Source organism: Rhinoderma darwinii, chromosome 10 (assembly GCF_050947455.1).
Source record: "Rhinoderma darwinii isolate aRhiDar2 chromosome 10, aRhiDar2.hap1, whole genome shotgun sequence".
In the NCBI taxonomy this organism is placed as follows: Eukaryota; Metazoa; Chordata; class Amphibia; order Anura; family Rhinodermatidae; genus Rhinoderma; species Rhinoderma darwinii.
The window spans coordinates 73750388-73766083 of NC_134696.1; positions in this window are offsets into that span (position 1 = coordinate 73750388).

Consider the following 15696-nt stretch of genomic DNA (forward strand, 5'->3'; position numbering starts at 1 on the left):
GAAGCACGGCAGAAGCAGGCTGGAGCAAGCAGCAGTGGGGCCAGGAATCCAAAAGAATAACAAGCAATGAGGAAGAGAAAACTGCAGGTATAAATGGACAGGGGGCGGAGCTAACTCTGACTGACCAGGCCGCGATAGGCTCTCCCACTCCTGAGCCTGCCACCCTGATTGGTGGGAGCCGGTGTCAGTCTAAGAGGTCTGGCCTCAGGTGTCGACTGATTAACCCTGGGAGTCTCCACAGACGTAGTGCCTGGCAGATCCTTTACAGTACTCCCCCTTTTATGAGGGGCCACCGGACCCTTACTAAGAGGACCCGGTTTAGTGGGGAAGAGAAGGTGGAACCTCCTGACCAATACCCCAGCGTGAACATCTCGAGCAGGTACCCAAGTCCTCTCCTCCGGCCCGTATCCTCTCCAATGGACCAGGTACTGGAGGGAGCCCTGGATCATCCTACTGTCCACAATCTTGGCCACCTCGAATTCCACCCCCTCAGGGGTGAGAACGGGAACAGGAGGTTTCCTAGAGGGGGACCAGGACGGGGAGCAGCGTTTAAGGAGGGAAGCATGAAAGACGTCGTGTATGCGGAAGGATGGGGGCAGCTCCAGACGGAAGGATACAGGGTTGAGGACTTCAATGACCTTATAAGGCCCAATAAATCGGGGAGCAAACTTCCTGGACGGGACCTTAAGGCGCAAGTTCCTGGACGACAACCAGACCAAATCCCCGACGACAAACCGGGGGTTAGCAGAACGTCTACTATCCGCCTGAATCTTTTGTGCGCTCTGGGACGCCTCTAGGTTCTTCTGAACCTGGGCCCAGACAGTGCACAGTTCCCGATGAACATCCTCTACCTCAGGATTATTGGAACAACCAGGGGAGACGGAGGAGAACCTTGGGTTAAACCCGAAATTACAGAAAAACGGGGAGACCCCTGACGAGTTACTGACCCGGTTATTCAGGGAAAATTCAGCAAGGGGAAGGAATGAGACCCAATCGAATTGACAGTCAGAGATGAAACACCTTAAATATTGTTCCAGGGATTGGTTGGTCCTTTCCGTTTGGCCGTTAGTTTCGGGATGGAAGGCGGAGGAGAAGGACAGATCAATCTCCAACTTTTTACAAAAGGCTCTCCAAAATAAGGAAACAAATTGTACCCCTCTGTCCGAAACGATATTGACTGGGGCCCCATGGAGACGCAGGATGTGTTTCACAAACAAAGAAGCTAACGTCTTGGCGTTAGGTAGCTTCTTAAGGGGCACAAAGTGGCACATCTTGCTGAAGCGGTCGACTACCACCCACACCACCGACTTGCCCTGAGATGGAGGCAAATCGGTGATAAAATCCATGGAGATATGGGTCCAAGGTCTCTGGGGAATGGGCAAGGGACGTAGTAGGCCCGCAGGTCGGGACCTAGGGGTTTTGGACCTAGCGCAAACCTCACAAGCGGCGACGTAAGCCCTAACATCTTTAGGCAACCCAGGCCACCAATAGTTTCTGGTAATGAGGTGTTTGGTGCCCAAGATGCCAGGATGACCAGATAGAGCGGAGTCATGGTTTTCCCTGAGTACCCTCAGCCGGTATTGCAGGGGAACAAACAGTTTGTCCCCAGGGACGTTCCCGGGAGCTGCACCCTGATCAGCCGCGATATCAGAAGCTAAATCAGAATCCGTGGCAGAGACGATTATACCAGGGGGTAAAATACAAGCGGGATCCTTCTCGGAAGGAGGATTGGCCATGAAACTACGTGACAGAGCATCAGCCTTAATATTCTTGGACCCAGCCCTATAGGTAACCAAGAAATTAAATCTGGTAAAGAATAGTGCCCACCGAGCTTGTCTAGGATTAAGCCTCCGGGCCGATTCTAGGAAAACCAGATTCTTGTGATCCGTAAGGACCGTTACCTGGTGTCTGGCCCCCTCCAGGAAGTGCCGCCACTCCTCAAAAGCCCATTTAATGGCTAGAAGTTCGCGGTTGCCAATATCATAGTTACTCTCCGTGGGCGAAAACTTCCTAGAGAAGTAAGCACAGGGGCGGAGATGGGTGAGGGAGCTGGTACCCTGGGACAAGACGGCCCCCACTCCCACCTCGGAAGCGTCAACCTCCACAATAAATGGCTCCTCTTGGTTGGGCTGAATCAGCACGGGGGCCGAGATAAAGCACTTCTTGAGAGTCTCAAAGGCCTGGACGGCCTCAGGGGGCCAATGGAGGACATCAGCACCCTTGCGGGTAAGGTCCGTAAGAGGCTTAGCGACGACCGAGAAGTTGGCAATAAATCTCCTGTAATAGTTGGCGAACCCTAAAAAACACTGTAACGCCTTAAGGGAGGCAGGTTGGACCCATTCCGCCACAGCTTGAACCTTGGCAGGGTCCATGCGGAATTCATGAGGAGTGAGGATTTGCCCTAAAAATGGTATCTCCTGTACCCCAAAGACACATTTTTCAGTCTTAGCAAACAGATTGTTCTCCCGAAGGACCTGGAGCACCTTCCTGACATGCTCCACGTGAGAGGACCAGTCCTTGGAAAACACCAGTATGTCATCAAGGTACACAACAAGAAAATTACCCAGGTACTCTCTCAGGATTTCATTAATAAAATTCTGGAAGACAGCAGGGGCGTTACACAACCAAAAGGGCATGACCAGGTATTCGAAATGACCCTCGGGTGTGTTGAACGCAGTTTTCCACTCATCCCCCTCTTTGATGCGGATAAGGTTATATGCCCCCCGTAGATCGAACTTAGAAAACCATTGGGCTCCCTGAACCTGATTAAAAAGATCCGGAATCAAAGGAAGTGGGTACTGGTTCCTTACAGTGACCTTATTCAGGTTACGATAATCAATGCACGGCCTAAGACCACCATCCTTCTTCCCCACGAAGAAGAAGCCAGCACCTACAGGAGAAGTCGAGGGGCGAATGAAACCCTTGGCCAGGCATTCCTGGATATACACCCTCATGGCTTCACGTTCAGGACATGAAAGATTAAATATCCTACCTTTAGGAAGCTTGGCACCAGGCACCAAATCGATAGCGCAATCGTAATCTCTATGGGGGGGCAACACCTCGGAGGCCTCCTTAGAAAACACATCGGCGAAGTCCTGAACGAACTCAGGAAGCGTGTTTACCTCCTCCCGGGGAGAAATAGAGTTAACAGAAAGACATGACATAAGACATTCATTACCCCATTTGGTGAGATCCCCAGTATTCCAATCAAACGTGGGATTATGCAACTGCAACCAGGGAAGGCCTAAAACCAGATCAGACGATAATCCCTGCATTACCAGTACAGAGCACTGCTCCAAATGCATGGAGCCAACCAGGAGTTCAAAAACAGGAGTATGCTGAGTAAAATAACCATTAGCAAGGGGAGTAGAGTCGATTCCTACTACAGGGATAGGATAAGGTAAATCAATACAAGGCATCTTTAGAGACATAGCAAATTCCACAGACATGATATTAGCAGATGAGCCAGAATCCACGAAAGCACTGCCCGTGGCAGACCGGCCAGCAAACGAGACCTGAAAGGGAAGCAAAATTTTATTGCGTTTCACATTAACGGGAAATACCTGTGCGCCCAAGTGACCTCCCCGATGATCACTTAGGCGCGGAAGTTTTCCGGCTTCTTATTCTTGCGCCTGGGACAGGTGTTCAGTAGATGCTTGTCGTCCCCACAGTAGAAGCAGAGACCGTTCATTCTGCGAAACTCCCTACGTTGTCGAGGGGACATGGAGGCCCCGAGTTGCATAGGTACCTCCGAGTCCTCCGTGGAGGGGCGAGGAGGCGGGACCTCGGGGGGGATCGCAGAAAAGTCAGAGGGGAGCACACTGAAGCGTTCTAGCTGACGTTCCCTGAGACGTCGGTCAAGTCGTACTGCTAGGGCCATAACCTGGTCAAGAGAGTCAGACGAGGGGTAGCTAACCAGCAGATCCTTCAGGGCGTCAGATAATCCTAACCTAAACTGGCACCTTAGGGCCGGATCGTTCCACTGAGAAGCTACGCACCACTTCCTAAAATCAGAACAGTATTCCTCAACCGGTCTCCTACCCTGACGTAAGGTCACCAACTGACTCTCGGCTAAAGCAGTCCTGTCAGTCTCGTCGTAAATGAGTCCGAGGGCAGAGAAAAAACGATCAACAGAGGAAAGTTCAGGGGCGTCAGGAGCCAAGGAGAAGGCCCACTCTTGGGGCCCTTCCTGGAGTCGGGATATGATGATACCCACCCGCTGGTTCTCGGAACCTGAGGAGTGGGGCTTAAGGCGGAAATATAGTCTGCAACTCTCCCGGAAGGAGAGAAACGTCTTACGGTCCCCTGAAAACCGGTCAGGTAACTTGAGGTCGGGTTCTAGAGGTGAGGTGGTGCGCCCAACCCTTTGGGCCAGGGCCTGGACCTGTAGGGAGAGGCCCTGCATCTGCTGGGTCAGGGTCTCAAGGGGGTCCATGATAGCGACAGCGTAGGAGAAATGGTAGACTAGGTAAGGGCTTGTTATTCTGTGATGGCAGGAAGGAGGTGAAGGGAAAGTGAGCCCTAATCTACCCACCGCCCTGTCCCTGCCTACTTGCAACGACCCGCCCTAGGCGACGAGGTACAACTGGGCGGCGGTCCCTACGCTGTCTAAGTGCACAGGAAAACAAACAGGGAACACGCAAGGGAAGGGGCAGTAGCCACGGAACGCCACGAGGAAACGGAGCGGCGAACGAACAGTCAGGACCAGGACGAAGTGAGTAACCCGAGCGGGCACGGAGACAGAAGCAAGCCAGGGGCAAAGCAAAGCAAAGCAAGTCAAGTCAAGGAGAACTGCAGCAAGGCAGAAGCACGGCAGAAGCAGGCTGGAGCAAGCAGCAGTGGGGCCAGGAATCCAAAAGAATAACAAGCAATGAGGAAGAGAAAACTGCAGGTATAAATGGACAGGGGGCGGAGCTAACTCTGACTGACCAGGCCGCGATAGGCTCTCCCACTCCTGAGCCTGCCACCCTGATTGGTGGGAGCCGGTGTCAGTCTAAGAGGTCTGGCCTCAGGTGTCGACTGATTAACCCTGGGAGTCTCCACAGACGTAGTGCCTGGCAGATCCTTTACAGGTTAACTACCGAAATCAGAGGCGATGGGCAGCTGATCGGCAACAGGGAATACAGGGCAGACACCCTGCACAGTTAACCGCCGCTGTGGTGTAGCGCCGCACGGAGGTTAACTGTCAAGTTACAGACGTAACTGCAACCACAAGGTGCGCGAACTTACTGCTCACCTTGACTTGCAGTTACGTCAAGGTGCGGGAAGGGGTTAAAACCCTCCGAGTGCAACAGCAATAGCCTTAAAGAGGCTCTGTCACCACATTATAAGTGCCATATATCCTACATAATCTGATCGGCGCTGTAATGTAGATAAGTGGTTTTTATTTAGAAAAACTGTCATTTTTAAGCAAGTTATGAACAATTTTAGATTTCTGCTACTTAATTTCTTAATAGACTACTGGGCGTTTTTTACCTTTTTACCATCTGGGTGTTGTAAAAATAAGTGTATGACGCTGACCAATCAGTCATACATGTCATACACTTCTCTCCATTCATTCTTAGCTGTACTCGCAGCACAGCGTGATCTTGTGAGATCGCGCTGTGCTGTCACATACTTCCTGTAAATAATCTGCCAGACACAGCTTCTGTGTCGACGCCCGTGGTTAATCACTCTGCATCTGCTCCTAGGTCTGATAGAGTGACTCGATCTATTACCACTCAGGCTTGTAGGCTGAGGAGTGGGAGAACCTCGGTCCTATGTATACCTTCATTTGCTTCCTGTCTTTGCCTGTGATTCTCTCTTGTTTCCTGGCTCTGCTGTTCCAGCTATTACTATTGACCTCGGCTTCATTTTGACCCTGGCTTTACTGACTACGCTCCTGCTCTGCGTTTGGTACCTCGTACACTCCTGGTTTGACTCGGCTCGTTCACTACTCTTGTTGCTCATGGTGTTGCCGTGGGCAACTGCCCCATTTCCCTTAGCTTCTGTGTACCCTTGTCTGTTTGTCTCTCGTGCACATATTGAGCGTAGGGACCGTCGCCCAGTTGTACGCCGTCGCCTAGGTCGGGTCGTGCAAGTAGGCAGGGACTGAGTGGCGGGTAGATTAGGGCTCACCTGTCTGTCTCCTTACCCCGTCATTATACTTCCACATTAACTTTACCGAAGTGTCTTGTGAGTGAATAGACGTTGCCTCCAGCCAGGATGCGATGTCTATTCACACTCCCGACACGTCGGTAACGTTTCTGTGGGACTTAATCACAGTACAGCGTGGGGTCACTTTTTGGGGTGTTTCCACTGTTTTGGTCCCTCAAGGGCTTTGCAAATGCGACATGACCCCCGAAAACCATTTCAGCTAAATTTGAGCTCCAAAAGCCAAATAGCGCACATTCCCTTCTAAGCCCCGCTGTGGGTACAAACAGCAGTTTACTACCACATATGGGGTATTTCCGTAATCGGGAGAAATAGCTTTACAAATGCTGGGGTGTTTTTTCTCCTTTATTCCTTGTAAAAAAAAAAACATTTTTTCAGAAAAAAATAAAGTAGATTTTCATCCTCACAGACTAATTCAAATACATTTACCAAAAAAACTGTTGGGTCAAAACACTAACTATACCCCTAGATAAATTCATTGAGGGGTGTGGTTTCCAAAATGGGGTCATTTGTTATTTTTTACTGTTTTGGCACCACAAGACCTCTTTAAACCTGACATGGTGCCTAAAATATATTTAAAAAAAAAAAACAAGGCCCCAAAATCCACTAGGTGCTCCTTTGCTTCTGAGGCCTATGTTTCTGTCTATTAGCACACTAGGGCCACATGTGGGATATTTCTAAAAATTGCACAATCTGGGCAATATATATTGATTTGCATTTCTCGTGTAAAACCTTCTGTGTTACAGAAAAAAAACTTAGGAATTAAAGCAAAGTAGAGGTGAAATTTGCAGAGAAATGCCTATGGGGTTAAAACACTTTCAGAATGCTATTTTGGATACTTTGAGGGATGCAGTTTTCAAAATTTATGGGGACTTTCTAATATATAAGGCCCTCAAAGCCACTTCAGAACTGAACTGGTCCCTGAAAAAATGGGCCTTTGAAAATTTCATGAAAATATGAGAAATTGCTTCTAAAGTTCTTAGCCTTGTAACGTTGTAGAAAAATAAAAGAATGTTCAAAAAATGATGCAAACAAAGGAAACATATGGGATATATGTAATAGTAACTATTTTGTGTGTTATTACTGTCTGTCTTACAAATTTTTTTACTAACATAAAGTACAATATGTCACAAGAAAACAATCTCAGAATCACTTGGATAGGTAAAAGCATTCCGACGTTATTGCTACATAAGGTAACACGTCAGATTCGAAAAAATCGGCTTCGTCCTTAAGGCCAAAACAGGCTCAATCCTCAGTCCTGAAGGGGTTAAATATACTGGTTGTTGCTTTAGGGGCAAGTACTTGGTTGATAAATGTCTTCCAATGGGGAGTGCCGTGTTGTGTGCTTAATATAAAGCATTTGGTACCTGCTTACATTCGTGTTTATCGTATTACCTAGACAGGGTCTGTATGCATGGGTGGCATTGGATACTCGCAGAATGTTTTGTGCTTACAGGACTCAAGAGAATCAGTGAAAGAAGCCAGGATTCCACCATTTATAGATCGCCTATAGGTCATGAAGCACAAGGACCTGGACCTGGTAATGGTATATTCACATGAGCGTGTACATTTCTCAGACAAGGGTGCTATGGTCAGGTAGCCACGAAGGTTGATCAGGATGATCAACAGCTGCCTTCGGGGCCCGCTGGGTGCAGATGAGTAAGGCTGCCCTAAAAAGTGGGCTTGGTGGTGCAGCACAAGCACATGGGCTGTAAGGGACGTTCAGAGAGGTTAGTCTGTATAACATCAGACGTTTGAAGGATTTGTAAGTGGTGAGGAAAAAGTAGAGCAGTTGGATGAGCCCTACTTTTTGTAGCGGGATTGCGGCACTTCACACACATGGAGTCGGTAGGTATGGGCCACGGCGACATAACTACAAACTACACGGCAGGGTTTTTCATCTGTGGGGGGACACAAGCTGGAGAGTTGGTTCCCGATTCGGGACACAAGCTGGACGGCTGGTCGCCGGTTCGGGACACAAGCTGGACGGCTGGTCCCCGGTTCGGGACACAAGTTAGACGGCTGGTCCCCGGTTCGGACGGACTTGGGCAACTAGAAAGGTTGGTCATGGTAGCCAGCGGTTGCTCAGGGGGAGACAGTGGAGGTGCGTGTGCACTGCTGGCTCCTAGTCTTTGAGAGAGCCGGGGAAGACGGGCCCCGGCCCATTACGTGAGGTGCCGCAATCGGTTGGGTTCACCCAACTGAGCTGTATAATTTGTTTTAACTAAAGAGTGGCTAGTGCCACAAATTTATTTGCCATAATATTGTTGTTTGGTTATTTGTGTTAGATGAGTGGGGGTTTAACATGTTCACTCCTTAACCCGTTAGTGACCGCCCCATAGTGTTTTTACGTCGGTCACTAACGGGCTTTATTCCGATGCAATAGACATTTTACGTCACTGCATCGGAATAAGTAAACAGAGCAGGGAGCTGTCAAATCTCACTGCTCTCAGCTGCCAGAGGTAGCTGAGGGCTGGGGGCATCCCTGCTCGAACGTGTGAGATCGATACCAGTATCGATCTCACCCGTTTAACCCTTCAGATGCTGTGCTCAATAGCGTGCGCCGCATCTGAGTGGTTTTGGAGACAGGGAGGGAGCTCCCTCTCATCCCACAGGCACCCGGCGATAACATCGCTGAGTGTCTGTGTCTCCAATGGCAGCCGGGGGCCTAATAAAGGCCCCCAGGTCTGCCTGTAGTGAATGCCTGCTAGATCATGCCTCTGGCATGACCTAGCAGATGCCTGTCCGTTTTACACGGACAGGCATAATACACTGCAATACAGAAGTATTGCAGTGTATTATAAATGTGATTGGATAATCGCATACTGTAGTCCCCTAGTGGGATTAGTAAAAAAGTAAAAAAAAAAGTTTAATAAAAAGTGAAAAAAAAAAATATGAAAAAAAAAAAAAAGAAAAACCCACTTTTCCCCCTTACAAACTGCTTTATTATTAACAAACAATATAAAGTAAAAAAGTTACACATATTTGGTATCGCCGCGTCCGTAACAACCCAACTATAAACTTATTACATCATTTAACCCGCATGTTGAACGTCGTAAAAAATAAAATAAAAAAACATGGAAAAATTGCTGTTTTCTTTGAATCCAGCCTTAAAAAAAACTTGATAAAAAGTCGCATCTACTCCAAAATGGTACTGATAAAAACTACAAGACGTCCCGCAAAAAAAAGCCCACCTACAATGGCATCGGCGAAAAAATAAAAATGTTATGGCTCTTCTAGTATGGAGACACAAAAACAAATAATTTCGAAAAAAAGTGTTTTCACTGTGTAAAAGTAGTAAAACATATAAAAAGTATAAAAATTTGGTATCGTTGCAATCGCAACAACCCACTGAATAAAGTTATTGTGTTATTTATACAACACGGTAAACGGCGTAAATTTAGGACGAAAAAAGTCTGGCGAAATTCTGTTTTTTCTCTATTCCCCCCCAAAAAAAGTTAATAAAAGTTAATCAATAAATTCTGTGTACCCCAAAATGGTGCTATTAAAAATTACAACTTGTCCCGCAAAAAACAAGACCTTATACAGCTATGTCGATGCAAAAATAAAAGGTTATAGCTCTTAGAATGAGACGATGGAAAAACTTAAAAAATGGCTTGGTCATTAACCCCTTCCCGACATTTGCTGTATGGGTACGCCATGGAAAGCCATTACTTCCCGCAAATTGCCGTATCCACACGCCAAATGTTTGGCACCAGCTCAGAAGCTGAGTTGGTGCCATCATTGCCGGATTTCAGCGGTATCTTACAGCTGACATCCGGCTGTAATGGCGGGGACCGAAATTAGCTTAGATCCCAGCCATTAACCCCTTAAGTGCAGCGCTCAAACACGATCGCTGCACTTAAGGTGTTTACAGCTCATCGGAACCCCAGCAATGAAATTGCCGGGGTTCCGGTGGCTGCAATGGCAACCGGAGGCCTAATACTGTCCTCCTGATCTGCCTAGCATGGAAGCCGGTCAAGATCCGCCCGGCGGCGGCTGATCGGCTTCCGTAGCCGCCGGCAAGATGGCGCCGGCTCAGGAGCTGATCCGGCGTCATCAGTGGTGGAAGTCAGCTGTATGTTACAGCTGACATCCACCTGTAACGGCAGGAACCGGAGCCAGCTCCGATCCCTGCCATTAACCCCTTCGATGCAGCAATCAAAAGCGATTGCGTCATCTTAGCCGTTGCTAGCAGATCGCCAGCCCTGACAGGCAATCAGGACTGGCGACTGCTGCTATGGCAACAGGAGACACAATAGCCTCCTGCTCTGCCATTACGGAAGCCCATTAGGTCCCGCCGGGAGGCGAAGCCTAATCGGCTTGATGTCAGTGAATAGCTGACAGATCTAACACAATGCACAACGTAGGTAGTGCCATGTATTAGAAAAAAAAACATCAGACAGTTGGACCTTCAAGTCCCCTTGTGTATAAAAAAGTGTAAAAAAAAGTGAAAAAAAAAAAGTTTGAAAACAATAAAAGTTTCAAGTAATAAAATAAAACACAATCACCCTTTTTCTCTTATCAAGTCCTTTATTATTGAAAAAAAATAATAAACCATACATATTTGGTATCGACACGACCATAACGACCTGAGGTATCAAAATATTATATTATTTATTGCACGCAGTGAACAGCGTAAAAAAGAGCGTAAAAAACGATACCAGAATTTCTGTTTTTTGGTCACTTTGCCCTACTAATATTGGAATAAAAAGTGATAAAAAATTTGCATGCATCCAAATGTTGTACCTATAAAAACTATAGCTCGTCTCACAAAAAACAAGCCCTCATACAGCTCCGTCGACCCAAAAAATTAAAAAGTTATCGTTCTCACAACTTGGCGACAGAAAAAATACATTCTTTTTACAAAAGTAATGTTATTGTGCAAAAACTTGTAAAACATAAAAAAGTTCTATAAATTAGGTATCGCCGGAATCGTACTGACCCGCAGATTAAAGTAAACATGTAATTTATAACGCATGGTGAACACTGTATTAAAAAACTAAAAAAAAACGATGCCAGAATTGCGGTTTTTTTGTTTACCTGGCCTCCCAAAAAATAGGATAAAAGGTGATCAAAAAGTCGCATGTACCCCAAAACGGTACCAATAATCACTACAGCTCGTCCCGCAAAAAAAAGCCCTCATACCACTACGTCTATGAAAAAATAAAATAAGGACCAAAAACTAGGGAACCAGGAAGGGGAGGGCCCAAACATATCCGCTGGAAGCGACGGTGCGCGTATTATACCAGGACTACACTTCCCAGCAAAATTCCCCAAACTGCAAAGGTGTAGAGTATGGATGAAAAGGGGGATAAGGAAGGACATTTATAAGTGCGACACCGGCCTGTGCAGAAAGGATTGCTTCACGGCGTAAAACACATCTATGGATCATTTTATTGTTTTTTTACCCCATTATTATACCACCTAACTATGCCCCTGATGTTCTCTGCCCAGCTTACATGTACCCCCACATTATAAATGGAAACACCAGCAATACTCAAACAAATCTACTACCAAGCAAAATCCGCTCTTCAAAAGACAAATGGCGCTCCCTCCGCTCTGAACCCTACAGTGTGCCCAAACAGCAGTTTCCTTCCACATATATGGCATCGTCATACCCGGGAGAACCCTTTTAACAATTTTTGGGGTGTGTGTCTCCAGTAGCATAAGCTGGGCATGACATATTTGCCACTGAAATTACATATCTAGGGAAAAATATAAATGTTTTATTTGCACTATCCGCAGCGCATTAATTTATGGAAAAGACCTGTGGGGTGAAAATGCTCACTACACCCCTTAATAAATGCCTTGAGGGGTGTAGTTTCCAAAATGGGGTTACTTCTCAGGGGTTTCTTTTTATTATTTCACATCTGAGCCTCTGCAATTGTGAACCAATACTTTGTTAATCGCCAAATTAGGCCTCAATTTTGCATGGTACGCTTTCACTCCTGAGCCAGGCAAAAGATTAGGGCCACATGTTTGGGTTTTTCTAAAACCGGGAAACACTGCATAACAATTAGAGAGCTGTCTTGATATGGTGGCACAAGCTGGGCACCACATATTGGCATATCTATGGACAAAAATCTCATTTTCACTCTGCAACATCGAGTGCACACTAATTTCTACAAAACATCTGCAGGGTTAACATGCTTACTACACCACTAGGTAAATGCATTGAGGGGTGTAGTTTCCAAAATGGGGTCACTTCTGGGGGGTTTCCACTCTTTTGGTCCCACAGGCGCCCAGAAACCAATCCAGCAAGATCTGCACTTCAAATGGCGCTCCTTCCCTTCTGAGTCCTGCTGTGTGCCCAAACAGCAGCTTATGACCACATATGGGGTATTGCTGTACTTGGGAGAAATTGCTTTACAAATGTTGGGTTCTTTTTTTCTTTTATTTGTTGAGAAAATGAAACATTTGTTGCTAAAGCTACGTCTTACTGAAGAAAAAGGATTGTTTTTATTTTCACTGCCCAATTCTAATAAATTTTATGAAACATCTATGGGGTCAAAATGCTTACTACACCCCTAGATAATTTCCTTAATGGATGTAGTTTCCAAAATGGGGTCACTTGTGGGGGGTTTCCACTGTTTTGTCCCCTCAGGGTCTTTGTAAATGTGACCTGGCCTCCGCAAACCATTCCTGCTAAATGTGAACTCCAAAAGCCAAATGGTGCACCATCCCTTCTAAGCCCTGCCATGTGTCCAAACATCCGTTTATTACCACATGGGGTATTGTTTTACTCGGGAAAAATTGCTTTACAAATTTTGCGGTGCTTTTTCTCCTTTAGTCCTTGTGAACATGAGAAAAAAAAATCGCTAAACCTACATTTACTTTGAAAAAATGTAGATTTTAATTTCCACGGCCTACTTCCAATAATTTCTGTAAAAAACCCGTGCGGTCAAAATGCTCACTATACCCCTAGATAATTTCCTTGAGTTGTGTAGTTTCCCAAATGGTGTCACTTTTGGGGGATTTCCATGGTTTTGGCACCGCAAGAGCCCTTCAAACGTGACACGGTGCCTAAAATATATTGTAATAAAAATAAGGCCCCAAAATCCACTAGGTGCTCCTTTGCTTCTAAGGCCGGTGCAAAAAAATATTAAATTTGTACATTTCACCTCTACATTGCTTTAATTCCTGTGAAAAGTCTAAAGGGTTAAGAAATTTTCTAAATGCTGTTTTAAATACTTTGAGGGGTGTAGTTTTTAAAATGGGATGACTTTTTGGGGGTTGCTAATATATAAGGCCCTCAAAGCCACTGCACAACTGATTTGATCCCTGTAAAAATAGCCTTTTGAAATTTTCTTGAAAATGTGAGAAATTGCTGCAAAAGTTCAAAGCTTTGTAACGTCCTAGAAAAATAAAAGGATGTTCAAATAACGATGCTTATCTAAAGTAGACATATGGGGGATGTTAGTTAGCAACAATTTTGTGTGTTATAACTGCCTGTCTTACAAGCAGATACATTTAGGTTGAGAAAAATGCAAATTTTTGCAATTTTTCGCAAAATGTTGGTGTTTTTCACAAGTAAATACTGAACATATCGAGCAAATTTTGCCACTAACATAAAGTCCAATGTGTCATGAGAAAACATTCTCAGAATTGCTTGGATAGGTAAAAGCATGCCGACGTTATTACCACATAAAGTGAAACATGTCAGATTTGAAAAATGAGGCTCTGGTCAGGAAGGTCAAAAGTGGCTAAAGAGGGAAGGAGTTAGGGTATGTGCACACGATAACTGCAATTACGTCTGAAATTATGGAGCTGTTTTCAGGAGAAAACAGCTCCTGCATTTCAGACGTAATTGCTCGTACTCGCGTTTTGCGAGGTATCTATTACGGCCGTAATTTGGAGCTGTTCTTCAATTGAAGTCAATGAAAAACGGCTCAAATTACGTCCCAAGAAGTGTCCTGCACTTCTTTGACGACGCTGTTATTTTACGCGCCGTCTTTTGACAGCGACGCGTAAAATTACATGTCGTCGGCACAGTACGTCGGCAAACCCATTTAAATGAATGGGCAGATGTTTGCCGACGTATTTGAGCCGTGTTTTCAGGCGTAATTGGAGGCGTAAAACTCCTCGTTTACGCCTGAAAATAGGTCGTGTGAACCCAGCCTTAAGGTCTAAAATAGGCTGGTCATTAAGGGGTTAATATCTGTAGACAATTTCTGCTGCCATTATATCAATGTTTATGATTATTTTGTTTGTTTACAAACTTTTTTTAATTAACCCCTTCAGGACTGAGCCTATTTTGGCCTTCAGGACGAAGACGATTTTTTAAATCTGACATGTGTCACTTTATGTGGTAATAACTTCGGAATGCTTTTACTTATCCAAGTGGTTCGGAGATTGTTTTCTCGAGACATATTGTACTTTATGTTAGTGAAAAAATTTGGTCGATAAATGTAATATTTATTTGTAAAATACACCAAGGTTTGGAGAAAATTTGCAAAAATTAGAATTTTTCTAAATTTCAATGTATTTGCTTGTAAACCAGATTGTAATACAACACAAAAGAGTTACTAGTTTACATTTCCCATATGTCTACTTTGTTTGCATTATTTTTTTAACATCCTTTTATTTTTCTAGGACGTTACAAAGCTTAGAACCGTAGCAGTGATTTCTCATATTTGCAAGAAAATTTCAAAAGGCTATTTTTTCAGGGACCATAAATCACCCCATTTTGAAAACTGCACCACTCAAAGTATTCAAAATAGCATTCAGAAAGTGTTTTAACCCTTTAGGCATTTCACAGGAATTAAAGCAATGTAGAGGTGAAATTTACAAATGTAATTATTTTTTTTGCAAAATTTATTTGTAATACATTTTTTTCTGTACTATAGAAGGTTTTACCCAAGAAATGCAACTCAATCTTTATTGCCCAGATTCTGCAGGTTTTAAAAATAACCCACATGTGGCCCTAGGGTGTTAAACAGAAGCACAGGCCTCAGAAGCAAAGAAGCACCTAGTGGATTTTAAGGCCTCCTTTTTTTCTTAGAATATCACCATGTCAGGTTTGAAGAGGTCTTGTGGGGCCAAAACAGTAAAGACCCCCAAAACTGACCCCATTTTGGAAACCCCACCCCTCAAGGAATTTATCTAGGGGTATAGCTAGCATTTTGAGCCCACAGTTTTTTTTGCTAAATTTCTTTGAATTAGTATGTGAAGATGAAAATCTACTTTTTTTCTGAAAAAAATGTTGACATTTTTAATTTTCACAAGGAATAAAGGAGAAAAAAAAACCCCCAACATATGTAAAGCAATTTCTTCCGATTATAGCAATGCCCCATATGTGGTAATAATCTGCTGTTTGGACCCACAGCAGGGCTCAGAAGGGAAGGAGCACCATTTGGATTTTGGATTTCTGATTTTGCTGGAATAGTTTTCAGTGCTGTGTCGCGTTTGCAATGTAGTGGAGGGACCAAAATAGTGGAAACCCCCCAAAAGTGACCCAATTTTGGAAATTACACCCATCAAGGAAATTTCACACGAGCGCTCATCAGCCTGATCTACAGCGACGCTAAAAGACGTCTCTGT